At 36.9% G+C, this 15,405-nt stretch overlaps 1 long non-coding RNA gene across 1 annotated transcript; it reads left to right on the forward strand.

Annotated features, from left to right (window-relative positions):
• The first annotated feature begins 857 nt into the window (after positions 1–857).
• Positions 858–6,210, forward strand: LOC125924961 (uncharacterized). The gene is made up of 3 exons (XR_007458635.1): positions 858–928; positions 2,801–2,990; positions 6,040–6,210. It is a non-coding gene; the product is annotated as an uncharacterized LOC125924961 (long non-coding RNA).
• Positions 6,211–15,405: the final 9,195 nt, after the last annotated feature.

Raw genomic sequence — 15,405 nt, forward strand, 5'->3', positions numbered from 1 at the left:
TGGCTGAGCTTTATTTCTGCAAGAGGAGATCCGAAAATTATTTATGTTTGGGAGAAATGAGGTTTTGTCCACTGGCCTGAGTTCTTATTTATATATACTCATGACATACTTTATTTTTTCACTGACAACTATTTCTCCCATCCATTCACCAATGAGATGTTCATAGTCAAGGATAGGTCTTGACAGTGTGTAGCAAGCAACCAACACTCCTACCGAAAGAGAAGTGATTATTATGCACAAGTGTGTATTTAAGTTTACGTTTCGTATACTGAATGTTTCAATATGAAACTTAATAGATGCATATTAATCATTTACTGAAAAAAAGAAAATCCTAAAGCTAACCAAATATCTATCGCATTGGAAAAATCTACTTTATACGAAGAGACACACAATTATCTGCTGATATAAATTGGTGTTGACTATGGAGTATCTCGAAAAACTGGTTGCCATTTCATTTATGGATAACATCATTAGGAAATAATAATTTCTTCAAGTCTGTTCTCTTTCACAAATTTTTAGGCTTTATGTCAGTTGTGATTTTCCTTTGAGATTGCCATTTATTGGTCTCTGTTATCCTTTAGAAAATGGAAGAAAAGTAAATCTCTCCTTTGAAGATTGATTTATAAAGATGGGAAAAAATATGAGAAAAGCTGTTTTAAGTTTCCATTATAGTATAATGTCTCTGTGTGACGGGAAACCAGTATACAAGTGTAAGTGGAAAGGAATTTTTCATCAAAGAAATAAAAAAGGCAATGAGTTTGAGAGTCGCCAAGTTTTTCTTTCTTTCTCAAAACAGGACAAAAATTTAAATATTTCAAAATATAGTATGAGGCTTTCATTCCTTGCTACCTTACTTCACAGCTACCTCATCATGTCAACTAACCTGGATGAAGAAGGACCAGAAATCTTTCAACCACAACCTGGTCCGGTGAAAGCACTTTATCTACATTCCGGTCATCAAAGATTTATAGGGATCACCTGCTGTTATTTTGGGCCTTGCAAAGTAAATTGGGAAATCAGACTTTCCATTGCCTATTGGATGGCTGGCCACGGTGCAAAGATATAAATGAAGGTCAGTGTGGCATAGCAGCAAGGCACATGTTGACCACCATCCAGAAGAAGATGACTACTTCTGGATTGCTAATGGAAAGAACAAGGAAGAGTTGATTTTGTGCCTCTATCTAGTCCCCTGTGGTTTCTGGCCACACTCTTCATTCACAGTGTGAGCTGTACTTCAGCTATACTTCAGAAAGATGAGTTTCCAAATTATTGTGACCAGATTTCTAGTCTATAACTTACGATTTCCCCCAAAACAATAAGTGCATTGGGATTTGCCTTTTGTAAATCTAATAGATACATTGTGGACTTTAATGATTTTCTAAAGCCACCTTTTTTAGAAGAAAAGAAGAATTCCAGTGTTTTCAGGCATATGTTTGGAATAAAAAGGCTCAATTTGCAATGCATTTTATCCAGGTGACTTACTTTGAGATTGCAATGATATCATCGATCCTAATTTTAGCTATGCCAATTGAAACCCTGTATTTTTGTGAAGGTAGAAAAATAATTAATGCATCAAAGAGAACCAAGGATAACATGTACTTTGAAAAGAAGACAAGGTGCATCTATTTATCCTCAGGATGGAACTACAGACTTAAAATAGTTCCCATATTATAGGGGTAAAAATCTGCAGGTGGTATATCCACAACTTGATGCTAACTGGCTGGTATCAGGATAGAAGTTGACAGGATAGTGGAAGAGGAATGATTCACTTGATTAAAAAAAACAAAAACAAAACAAAAAACAAAAAACAGGGTGACCATGACAATCTCTTAGGACAAGTAGCTTCAAGATCACAATGAATATTTAATAGGAGCAGAATATCTCTATAGATCAAATGTTGTGTTGCCTGCCTTCATTTTCATATCAGCTGGATCTAACATTCTAATATATAACACAACCTTGTAGAAAGCTAAGATTATAAGTGACACCTAGATATACATAATGGTGTGCTTCTAAAGCAATAATACCCTAATGTCCTCCTGTTGCCATATTGACTTTTTGGGCCAGTATACAGAAACCATGTTAGGAACCTGTAGATGTCCCACGAAGGTGGTCTTGCCCTGTTTTTAAATTGTTTTATTGCCAAGATTCTAAAACTATATGTGCTATTTAAAAATTTTATGGATTTAATATTTATATTAACTGTCATAACTTGATGCCAATACAGTTTTAGGGATCAGTGGATGCAAGAAATAATGATACCTAACCAACAAGTGATTTTATAACAATGCAAGAAATATACTGCATAAAGACACCTAAAATTCTATATGAGAGGAGAAAAAACATGGGTTTGAAGAGTGAACAGATTGGTACATATAGAGATAGAACAGTTCATATTCATACATACTTATATACATCTGTGTGCATATACATTTACATGCATATACATATACATATACATTTACATGTAATTTACAATTACATGCATGTATATTTATATATATGCATATATAGTCGAATCTCATTATTTGTGATAGTTATGTTCTATAAAGTCACCAAAAACATTGAATTAGTGAATATTAAGTCATTGCACCTAGGGGAAATGAGAAATTAGGTTCCTGTGAGCTTCTGGTCACATTTTTGTCAAGTGATCAATATATAACTTTGTTTCATGTCTGTTTCTGTTTAAAGATCCTTTACTGAATATACATTGTTGACTGACTGACACTGAAATCATGGTGAACAACACTATAGCCGGTGCCTGAACAAAGCTCATCTAAAATACTTATTTTCTCCATAGGCATAGTGAAGCTATCTTGCACTTTGGAATACTAGATAGCACTTTAATATGACACTTGGGGGAATCTTAAATAGCAAAGTCATCAACAAAGAGCACAAAATGCAGAAACCATGGCTACAAACAAATAACCTGTTTACAGTATAACAACTGAAGCAAGAAGGCAGAGTGTCATCTTGTTTGATCTTAGCTGGTAACGTATGCCTTAGGCAACTCAAATTTTTCACTGTTCAGTACATGTCCAAGAAGGACTGAAAAAACACCGGAAGTATTGGCTTTAGGATTGGCCTACAAATAAATTTTATGCATAAGTAAATTCACAAGTACAGAATATATGAATAATGAGAATCAACTATATATGGTATCTATACCTACACTGGATATTTCTTTTTAAATTTTCTAATTGCACAGGAACTATTTCCTTATTTTTTATGTGTGTATGTATTACTAATATTTCAGTATATCACAGTCTTGGTGGAGTCTTAAGGATACATAAGAACGTACAAGTGAACATATTCATGAACATAGTTCATGCTGTGCTCCTTTTCTAGTCAATTCACGTTCCTAATGTTATAATATATAAACAGCCCATTGTATGACTGCCCTGTTGATATTCTTTGTTCATAGAGATCTCAACTCCAACACTGTTACCAAGTATTCCATGCTGACATGGGCATGTGATAAAGGCCGAGTTTAGGGTTTTTTTGTAGTAAAATCATGATCATTCTTAGGAATATATTTGTTCCACTTTTAACAAAAGAATGATATTATATTATGATTCATGAGATTACACAAGAATGCATGTTTTCTATTTTCAGGGAACACACAAACTAAAAAGAAAAAGTTCAGATTAACAATAGTACTGTCTTTAATTAATTAAACTTTCTCAACATCAATATTAAGTTGGGCTTACATTATTTTATTCATTTATATCCAATAAGTTTAATTAACAATATTTTCAAAATTTAGTTAAAAGTGGTCAGTTAGGAAGAACTCAATGGCCCAAACAGGGACCCAAATTATGACCGTGATTTTACATCCATTGTGATGGAGTAAACTGAGATAATCAGTTATAAACAGCGGGAATACCAATTAGTGTATTTTAAATAGGAAACCATAGATTAAAGCTTTTTGGGGGTTTTGAACTCACAAACTGTCTAACTGATGAGAAGTGGTGTAATCAGAGGTATTTCTTGGTCACAGACACCAAATTCTATTTAATTGGATGGTGCATTTTTTATGGAGATGACTTTTAAGAAGAATCACAGAAGATGCAAAAGAAGTAGTTCTTGTGATGCAGAAAGAATTTCTTAAATTTGCTGAGAAAAGGTGAATGGATGAAGAAACACAGAAATTAGAGAAGGAGGCCAATATGGGGCTTCCCAGGGCCTGTACCTGAACTGTCAGTGAGGCTGTGAAGCACTGGGTCTAAGGTTCAGTGGTCAATTTTAAGCAGGCCATGGAAATACATAACCTCTCCAGGAATTCTTTCTCAAATGGTATGCTCATTGGTTTTGGAACATCCCTGAAAAAGTACAGATTGAATTCCTCCCCGCCCCCTACCCCAGATATTGGATTCATAGAAGGTACTGATATCCCAGAGTTAGAAAAAAAAAATCTGGACTTATGTACCTGGCTGGTTCGCCAAGACCTGTATTTCTGAAATTTGAAAGAATTGGTGTTCTTGAGGTTTCAGACAACCTGTTACATGGGCCTTGGGATTATCTTTAAAAACCTTTCTGTGGTTACTGAGATGTATTACCAGGGTAGATAGTAGATAAAGGTTAAGAGGAAAGAATTGGGCTGGACTGATGGTACAAACTCATGACCTATTGTGGAGAAATATGTACACATTTGCCACATTTGAGTGCAGGAATAGGGCCAGTTGTAAAGTTCTAAGTTTTCAAATCTAACACTGATATAGAAGAACACCAAGGAAGAATTGGGGGAAGACTCTGGCCTTTTTTTTTTTTTTTTTATTTCCCTGGAATGTTCAACGTCCTTTTACAATGAATTCAGCTGTACATTTATTTGGAGGATATTTTAGTGAGTCTTTTGGTATTTTGTAGAATATAATAACTGATTTTATATATCTGTAAGAGCAAGGGGAAAGCCTCACTTAAGATAGTTTTAAAAAAATAATTCCAGTTTTGGGGTGCCTGGGTGGCTCAGTCGGTTAAGCGTCTGACTTTGGCCCAGGTCATGATCTCACTGCTTGGCTCAGCTCCTTGAGTTCAAGCCCTGCGTCTGGCTCTGTGCTGACAGCTCAGAGAGCTTGGAGCCTGCTTCGAATTCTGTGTCTCCCTCTCTCTCTGCCCCTCCCTCACTCATGCTCTGTCTCTCTCTGTCTCTCAAAAATAAACATTAAAAAATTAAAAAAAAAATAAGTTTGGTTTAGATATTCTCTATTAAATACAAAGTTTTTTTTATATAATAGGGAGTGTGGTTATTTGAATATGTATGTTTGTTCCTTTAAGTCTGAGAGGTGGATCACATTGGTTAGCAAGTGATCTAACCATTTAACTTCTTTTGCAAAATTTTTGGTTATTATTATCCTCCAAGATGGCAGATAGAATAGGGTACAGAAGAGACATGCCTCCAATTTTCCCACATTGTGTAGAATATCTTACTTATTCAGGACAACATGAAATAAATGTACACTATAACCACATACAAAATCACATTAAATTTTGCACATGACATTTGCAGTATGGAAGGCTAGATGTGAATAACTTTTTTACAAACAAACTTTAAAAATTTTTTGACAACACTTAAAAGGAGAATGTTTAAAGCAAAATTTACCCTGCTACTCTGTGCCATTAGAATACATTCACTGTTCTATTGTTTCAATATAATCTTTAAGACCCTCCTTGCTCAAATTCATATGTAATTTTAAATATTACATCATATTTCAATAGTCTTCACAATTTTCATATTTTATTTTTTTAATTAATCTGAGTATTTTTTTTAGTGTTATTTATTTTTGAGAGAGAGACAGACAGACACGAACAGGAAGAGGCAGAGAGGGAGACACAGAATCTGAAGCAGGCTCCAAGCTCTGTCAGGACAGAGTCCAATGTGGGGATTGAACCCACAAACCTCCAGATCATGACCTGAGCCGAAGTTGGACGCTTAACTGATTGAGCCACCCAAGTGCCCTACAACTTTCATATTTTAATGGCTGAAAACTATTACACTAAGTTGATGAAGATTTACTTACATGATCGATCTTCTGTTGCCAGATACTGTTTTCCTCCTCCCTTGCCCCTTCCCTGGCATGACAAAAAGAGAAGAAGAAGAAGAAGGAGAAGGAGAAGGAGAAGGAGAAGGAGAAGGAGAAGGAGAAGAAAAGCTTGTAATTTATGTAAATTATGCTTTCACTTTTTCCTTTTCCTTGTGAATACTTTCCTTAGGATGAATGTCTTGGAATTAAGTTTCCAGTCCACAATTTTAGTTTCATTGTTTCTTGCCATGTCTGCCCAGGGAGAAATCACATACTTAGTGTTCAAGTGTATTTGTTCATAAGTAAATTTTCCAGACTATTTTCGGTCATAGGATGCCATATATTTAAATGGAAATATTAACAACAGGTCCCAGTGGCTATCATTTCTGAACACAAACTGGGAATAAACTCTATTTAACAAATTAATATATTTAGAAGAGTACATGAGATAATAGAGCAAAACCACCCTCCGTATCAAGTATGCTTTGAAATTAGACACACCAGGGTTCAAATCTAGACGTTTCTACCTACTTGGTTATTTTTCTTTTCCTCACTGAGAAAAGAAAGGGTAATAATAATATGTACCTCCTATGGTTGCTGTTAGAATAAAATAAAATGAGGAAGAAATTACTGAGATCATTGACTGACAAGAGCAGGGGCTTAATAAATCCAAGATCTTTGTTTTCTTTCTAGAGATGATGAAAAGTCACCTGGGGTCTATCTTAAATTCAGTATTAGTGGATTTCTTGGATCACAAAGTGTTTGGTCGTCCCATATCTTAAGGATAGCAAGAATATTCAGATGGGAAGAATGTCATTGCTATGATTGTCTAAAGATTACCAATTCCTGATTTACTTTGGTAGCAGAGATGAGACAATGTGTGCAGTTATGAACTGATGGGTACAGGTGTGAGATTGATCATATTGTTTCTTTACATCTGGCCCTTCTTTAGGCTTTTGTGTACTTGTGTGTGCCTAGGCCTCTGGAAAACTATGTTCCTTTTCTGGACAAAAGGACAAAATTATTTTACTGATCAAATTAAAGAAAAGGACTGCTCCAGATATTTGCAACCCCAAGTTTGACAAAAGAAGCCAGAAATATTTGCCAGTTCGAATAGTATGCCACGCTTAGGCTGGAGAGTGCTAAGTGGTAGATTATTTGATTATAGAAAAATACACTGACCCCTAGGTAAGGTCACAGTTTATAAAGAACTTGCACGATTTGCCTGTGATGAGAACACATCCATTTCTCTGGTACCTGAAGGCTGAGAGGCAGGTCTGTGAAGAAAGAGAAAACTCGCAAAGACAAAGGATAGGAGACAGCAAACAAAGGAAAACGTTTGCACCTACTCGTATATAATTTTTGCTGTCCTTAAAATAAATAGTATTGTTAGGAACTAGTCTCTCCTGGAGGGAACATTGGCATCCTCTCACCAGACAATTTCCTGAAGGTTTGAAGGAAAGTCTAAGCTTAACAATTTCATGAGGAGTTGAAGAAACCATTTGTTCTGGTCTTGCATGAAAATGATTTGAAAATGATTTTCATTAAATCAACAGTGAGTTCTATGCACATTCTAAAGATATCCAGCTGCATTCTGCTGATAGTCACAAAGACAACTGTCAGAAATTCTACGTGTTACATGTACTTGTCTCATCTCTCCCTTGTTGCTTTTGTATTTCTTGCCCTATAATTTTATTAAGAATTTTTAAAAAGAGAGAAAAATCCCATAACTTCAAGTAACATTTCATCAAAGATCACAAAGAGGAAACTACCAAACAAACAGAAGCAGCCCAATAATCAGTCACATCAAGAGTCTCCACTATGAAACCCACAGAATTGACAAAGGCTTTGTTGAGCTGGCCACATTTTTCATTTGTGTGAAGCAAAGCTGTCAGTTAGATGCTTTGTTATACATTTTGTTCAGGCAAAGTATGCTTAATTCACACACACCTGACTTTTCATTAAAACAACTGGAGGAACGCAAAATTCCTCAGGTCATAAGGAGAACAATTGAAAGGATGCAAAGACACAAAAGTTCGATGGATGTAACTCAAAATTTTATTTATTTGTCACCACAGATACTTTACTTTTAATTTTTTAATTGAACTTCCTGGAATCTCTAATCAGTTCAACTGGAAAAGAATAAGAAAAGGATGTTTATTTCTACCTCAACCTAAATAGAAATCTAGAAATTCTTAAATAAGAGTTAAGTCAATTTCTCCCTATAAGTCAGTCTAAAACAGCCAGATTTTAGAGGGATATATAGTTATTTATGTGAGGTCGTCATTTAGACTTGTCTTTCGATGCCCCTCCATTATCAATGTGACTAAAGTGGAAAAAACCATATCTGGGGGCTTAGGGCGGAAAAAAGTTGAAAGCAATTCATACATCAGTTCCAGGTAAAACATAATTGTGCCTGACAAAGAAAACCATGAGTCACCTAAAGTAATAAACAATTCAAATACTTAAATCAGGTCTCCTCATCATGGACTGTGTTCCACTAGGTGCTGCTTGTACCTGATCCTCTCATGCCCAATCAGTTCCACTGTGGCTCGCACCATTAAGGAGCTCAGCTACTGAAGCCGGAATATATATGATCAGGACCACATCTGCCCCTACCAACCCACTCAAGCTGAGAGGGCTTTTCCTTAGGCACTCTTTCCTAACCCCATCCTGATAGAAGCCTTAAATTAACAGTCCTGCTCCTACATCTTTTCCAATCACTTGGTTGTGTCTACCCATGTATAACCCGTCCCTGAGAGCCCTTGGGGAGTCTGCATAGTTTTAGAGCACTTAAATGTTTTTAAGTACTCTTTAGTTTGCAAAATTACTAATTTATTGTGTCACGTTAATGAACCATCCCAAAGCAGCTTTCCAAAAAGGAAAATGTTTCCAGAGAGTAGTTGATACACTGAACAGAATCTATTTAAAATTCACTCACGTAAGACTTTGAAAACATTAATCAGCTACATGACAATCTGGGTTTTCATATTTTAAACCTCAGAGCATCAGGGAAGTAGCCACTATTTAATCATTTCTCCAGAGGCATCCTGCTCTAGCTGCAAACGCAAGGACCAGGGAAGGAAAACAGGTTTTAAGTTGTACCCGACGCCAATTGATTGGTAATGGCTTCTTACAGTGCTGGGTAGAAAAGGATTCTGGGATGACATGGAAGAGAGAAGCAAAAGGGTATTCAAATTGATTAGCGATGTCTGTCATGCGCTCAGGAAAAGGCCATGGCAGTTTATGTGCCACAGATACGCAGCCTGCGTGGACTCTGGAGATAAAAAAGCCCTAGGTTCCAACCATGGCATTCTAATTTTAAAGTTCTAGACCTTGTGTAACCAAAGCTTTCAGTTTCAGGTTCCTCATCAGTAAAGAAAGGAAGGATATACTTGCAGCTGTTTTATTCTCAAAAAGCAGAGGAGGGCAAGTTAAAACCAAAAACCCAACATACTTCTTTTTTTTCTTAATATTTATTTATTTTTGAGAGAGAGACAGACAGAGGGTGAGTGGGGGAGAGGCAGAGAGAGAGGGAGACACAGAATCTGAAGCAGGCTTCAGGCTTCGACCTGTCAGCACAGAGCCCCACACCTGGCTGGAGCCCAGGAGCTCTGAGATCGTGAGGTGAGCCAAGGTCATAAGCTTAATGATCTGAGCCACCCAGGTGCTCCTACCCAACATGCTTTTAAAGAAGTGTTTACTGGGGCCCCAGGGTGGCTCAGTGGGTTGAGCATCCGACATCAGCTCAGGTCATGATCTCACTGTTGGTGAGCTTGAGTCCCAAGTCGGGTTCTGTCCTGACAGCTCAGAGCCTGGAGCCTGCTTCGGATTCTGTGTCTCCCTCTCACTCTGCCCCTCCCCCACTCACACTTTGTCTCTCTCTCTCAAAAATAAATGCTTAAAAATTAAAAAAAAAAAAAGTGTTTACTGATTTTTTTCTTTTATTTTGAGAAGGTCCTTTAAAGTATAATAAAAATACAGTTTTTGTCCTAATATGAAACAAAGTTATTTTAAACAGCAGTGCCCAAGCTCATTCTTGAGACTCCTTACCACACAATAAGGCTAGCCATATAGAGTGCCTTGGAAAAGAACAAGGAGCACCATACTGTTGGACTTTCCCAGTAGCACCAGACCAGAATCCCTAGTGAGCTGGGTTCTCAGGGATCATATGCTTCAAGCCCAGGCCTAGGGCTTCCAGGACCCTGTGGTTGCTGCAGAGATGCGGGGAGGGTGGCTGCTGGGGCCCCGTGGGCTGAGACTTTCCCCGGAAGAAAAAGCCCAGAGAAGACCAGCAAGACCCATAAAAGGACCGGTTCTTTTGGCCATAACTGGGATCTCAGCCTTGAAAGTAAGTGTTCTCCAACTGTGTCTTGTGCTTCTAGTTAGGGAATCAAATTCCGACCTGGATTTATGGGGTGAGCAACCCTCTTGGAGAGCCTTGTGAGGATTTAACTACAGCAAAACCTTGGTTTGTGAGCATAATTCATTCTGGAAGCATGTTTGTAATCCAAAGCACTTGTATATGAAAGCGGATTCCAAGAACCATGGCTCAGTTGTGATCATGTGACGTTCAGCATCAGGCACTACCCGGATTGCAAGACATTGCTCATTTATCAAGTTAAAAATTTATTAGGAATGTTTGCTCATCTTGTGGAACATTTGCAGAACAAGTTACTGGCAATCCAAGGTTTCACTGTACATCTTCTTTTATTGTGGTTACTTAAAAGAAAAAAATTTTGTTGCATCCTCTGATAAAATCATATTTTACAAGTTATAAAATTGAAGATACAGAAGGCTGCCGCCAGTGAGTTAGGTATAGACACCAAATGTTTTGTTTCCTATTCTTTTGCTTTAGAGATGTGTGCAGACATATTTAGGTGTGAAGAAATATGTCTGGATTTTGCTTCAGAATAATGGAGTTATACACGACGTATGAAGGGTCATAAGTGATGTCTGTTGAAGCTGCACGGTAGTTCACACGATAGAAATTTTTCACAATACAACTTAATTTTTTTGGCCTAGTTTTTAAATTTTTTTCTCACTTTAAAATATTTTAAGTACATGAAAATTGAAAACTGCACAGATGAACATATGTTTTATTATAGTATCCCTATTATTTCAATTAGACCAAGAACTTAATTTAGTTGCCATTAGATTTATGAAGTGTGGAAAGCTTTTAAGAACATTTGATTAAATGTAAATGCATCCTTTTTATTAATATTTGTTACTTACATGTAATGCCCTAAATCTACTGCTAAACCTGGGCATAGAATATTATAAATTATGAAATAACAAATATTTTCAGATATCCAAATTGTTTTACATCACACTGAGTAATATAACTTAGGTTTTCAGTTTTAAGTAATGTTTTCATTATTGTAAGATACAGGTTCAGCAAGTACAGAACTAAAAATCCATTCTTTTCAGATTTAAAATGTTACAGTTAATTCTTCAGCTGATATATCTCAATGCATATTATTCATTTTCCCCTGTTAAAAGATAAACTGAGGCACATTAAAATTTACAAGAGTTTATCTGAACAAACATTGATTAGAATCAGGCCGTGCCAAACAGATAGCAATTAAGGCCACTCTGCTAATAGGATTGAAGGGAAAGGTTTTTATAGAGAAAATGGGAAGCAAAGCAAGGAAATTATTCCATTGGCTGTAGCTTAAATATTTGCTTTATTTGGAAAAGCCTAGGTGGCTGTTTGTGATTGGTTGTTCTTAAGTGTTTTGTTCTTAGCTTCCTGTGAATTAATTGTGGCTAAGGTTTTGCTTTGCTTACACAAGCTGCAAAGGCAGTAGAGCCATATCAGTCGAATGGTCTTCTTATTTAATTACTTTAACAACTCTAATTTTGTTTCTAAAAGTTAGAGCTATATATTTATATTAGGCAAAGGATGTCTTTACTCAGTTTGCTACCTCTGCATTCTGAGGACATCTTGCTAAAAATCTCTCTTAAGTATCTTGTAAAGTTGATTTGTTTATTCTTTGCAGTGGCAGCAGCTGGTAGATTTGAGAAGCAAAAAGGGTAATTACCAGTGACAGAGGAAAGAAAATTTAAACAGAAAATGACCACATTCCTTTATTTGTAGTAGAAAAATAAGCCTTTCATAGAAAAGATTGTAGCTCTGTGAGTTGGTGTAAGAAACCCAAGGAACATGAACTAGTAATGTAATTAACTGTAGATACTATGCAAAAGTGTAAAGTGAAAAATTGTCTCAACCAGCTGTTTTGTCTATATGGTAGGGAAAAAGAGATGAGTTGAGGTTTCATTTATTTATTTTTTTGCATTTTCAGCTGAGTCATATTTTCAACATTATATTAATTAGATATTTTGTTCTGTGGGGCACAGTATTAGAAAACCTGCATAGTAATTTCAGAGGGGCAACCACATTAAAGTTCGCTAACTGTGGTTGTTGTTGGTTGGCTAACTGATTTAACATCAGGTAGTTTATCTTAAGTCTCAGGAGGAATATTTTTACAACTGAACAAGAAAGTCTTCCTGGGAGGAGGAGCCAAGATGGCAGAACAGCATGGAAGCTTTCCGTGTGTCTCTGTCCGTGAAATACAGCCAGACCAACACTAAACCATCCTACACACCTAGAAAACTGATTGGAGGATTAACACAACAATCTGCACAACCTGAACCACAGAATTCAGCAGGTATGTGGCGCGGACAGGTGAATTTGGGCAGCCAGAAGCCGCAAAAGGTAGGGAAACACTTTTGCGGGTGGAGAGAGGACGGAGACTGGGGACGGAGGGAGAATACGGGAAAAGCACCCCTCCCCAAAAGCAGCTGGAGAGAAAGTGAAAAATTGGAAACAGCCACAGGGACTAAACTAAAAAGGGAGAAAGGAGAAAGGAAAGGGTTTAAATTCCATTAAGACTAAACAAGGGGAGCACAAAGGCTGCAACTCCACAGCTCGATACCTGTCGGTGCTCTGGTGGGAACGGCGAATCCCCAGGAGCAGAGTGGGGTCCGGGAGGCTCTCAGGCCACACGGGAAAAAGTGGTTCCACTGCTGGAAGGACATTTGGTAGAGACTGTTGAAGCCACCTGGTCCCAGCAGACCCCAGAGAACTCCCACATTTGCTGGTGCTGGAACAAGGTTGTTAAGGGTGAAGCCTGGTGCCAGATGTGTGTTGTGATTTTCCATAATCCCTGAGATGCTGCTGCTACACTGTCTCGCGAACTTTTTCTGGGGCAGGCTTCCACCTGGCCACAGTCTCAGGGCACTGGCAGCAGCGGGGTCCAGCAAGCGTTCATGGGAGCAGCCGACATTCGGCCATTGCTCATTTGGTCACTGCTCAGTGAGACCCTCCTGCAGAGGGGCCGAATGGGTCAAAGCCGCACTCTTTTAGAAGTAAGAGGCCGGGGAAAACAGCCGCATCTGAGACAAAACCCGGGAGAGAGGTACTGCCTGGGGCCTGGTCACGGAGACTGAAAAAGCAGGGAGTGGAGAAGAGCTGAAGACAGAGGATGGGTGCACGATTGCTGACTCAGGAGAACAGACTCAGGAGAACAGCTGCGTGGCGCCATTCTCACCAATCCCTCGCATGCACATATACACCTACGAGCACCGCGACAATCCACCCCAGTAGGCTAGCAGCGCCATCCAGTGGAGAGCGGAGCTGTTACACTGAGCCCCGCCCAACTGGGCCAACTTTGCTCTTCAAGAACACAAGTCTCACGCCCGGCTTAGTTTATGGGCGATAAGGAGCTACATAAACTGACTTCTAGGGGAAAATGAAGCAATTTCAGTCCTACTTCACTCTGTTAGCAGGTTCATTAATTCAATTTTCTTTCTTTTTTTTTTCTTTTTTATAATTCTTTTCTTTTTCTTGAATACAGAAAGAGAAAAAATTCCTTTTTACTTTCAATTTTTATTAAAAATATTTTTCTTTAATTTTTATTACTATATTTTTTACTTTTGTGTAAATTTTTTCAAATTCTGTTTTACTTCCATCATTTTATTTTAGTCTACTTCAGTGTATTCACCTTTTCAAATTTTCAATTTCCTTTTTTTCTTTCTTTTTCTTTTTTCTCTTTTTCATTTCTTTTCTTTTTCTTGAATGCAGAAAGAGAAAAACTTTGTTTTTACTTTCAATTTCTATTAAAAATATTTTTTTTTAATTTTTATTACTATATTTTTTTGCATTTATGTAAATTTTTTCAAATTCTACTTTACTTTTATCATTTTATTTTAGTCTACAACAGTGTATTCACTTTTTCAAATTTTCAAACGATTTATCTTTTCTTTTTTCTTTTTCATTTCTTTTCTTTCTTCTTAAATACAGAAAAAGAAAAAAATTGATATTTATTTTTAATTTTTATTAAAAATATTTTTCTTTAATTTTTTTCTACTGTATTCTTTACCTTTGTATATTTTTTCAAATTCTATTTTACCCCCATCATCTCATTTTAGTCTACTTCAGTGTATTCACCTTTTCAAATTCTCAATTTCCTTTTTTTTTTCTTCGCCCCCTTTGTTTCCCTAATTTGTCAAACCATTTTCAACACCCAGACCAAAACACACTTAGGATCTAGCATCATCTATTTGATTTTTGTGTGTGTGTATTTTTTATTTTTAATTTTAATATTTTTTTAATTTTAATTTTTTATTAATTTCAATTTTTCTACCTCATTAATTCCTTTTCTGCCTTCAAAATGACAAAACTAAGGAATTCACCCCAAAAGAAAGAGCACTAAGAAATGACAGCCAGGGACTTAACCAACACAGATACAAGCAAGATATCTGAACCAGAATTTAGAATCATGATAATAAGAATGCTAGCTGGAGCCTAAAATAGATTAGAATCCCTTTCTGCAGAGGTAAAAGAAGTAAAAAATAGCCAGAGTGAAATTAAAAATGTTATAACTGATCTGCAATCACGGATGGATGCAGGGACAGCAAGGATGGATGAGGCAGAACAGAGAATCAGCGATATAGAGGACAAACTTATAGAGAAAAATGAGGCAAAAAAAAAAAAGAGGGAGATTAAGGCAAAAGGGCATGATTTAAGAATTAGAGAAATCAGTGACTCACTAAAAAGGAACAACATGAGAATAATAGGGGTCCCAGAAGAGGAAGAGAGAGAAATAGGGGTAGAAGGTTATGTGAGAAACTCATAGCAGAATACTTTCCTAACCTGAGGAAAGACACACACATCAAAATCCAGGAAACACAGAGGACCCCCCATTAGATTCAATAAAAACTGACCATCAACAAGGCATATCATAGTCAAATTCACAAAATACTCAGGCAAGGAGAGAATCATGAAAGCAGTAAGGGAAAAAAAGTCCCTAACATACAAGGGAAGACACAGCAGGTTTGCAGAAGACCTATCCACAGAAACTTGGCAGGCCAGAAAGGAGTG

The sequence above is a fragment of the Panthera uncia genome, chromosome F2 (assembly GCF_023721935.1).
Source record: "Panthera uncia isolate 11264 chromosome F2, Puncia_PCG_1.0, whole genome shotgun sequence".
In the NCBI taxonomy this organism is placed as follows: Eukaryota; Metazoa; Chordata; class Mammalia; order Carnivora; family Felidae; genus Panthera; species Panthera uncia.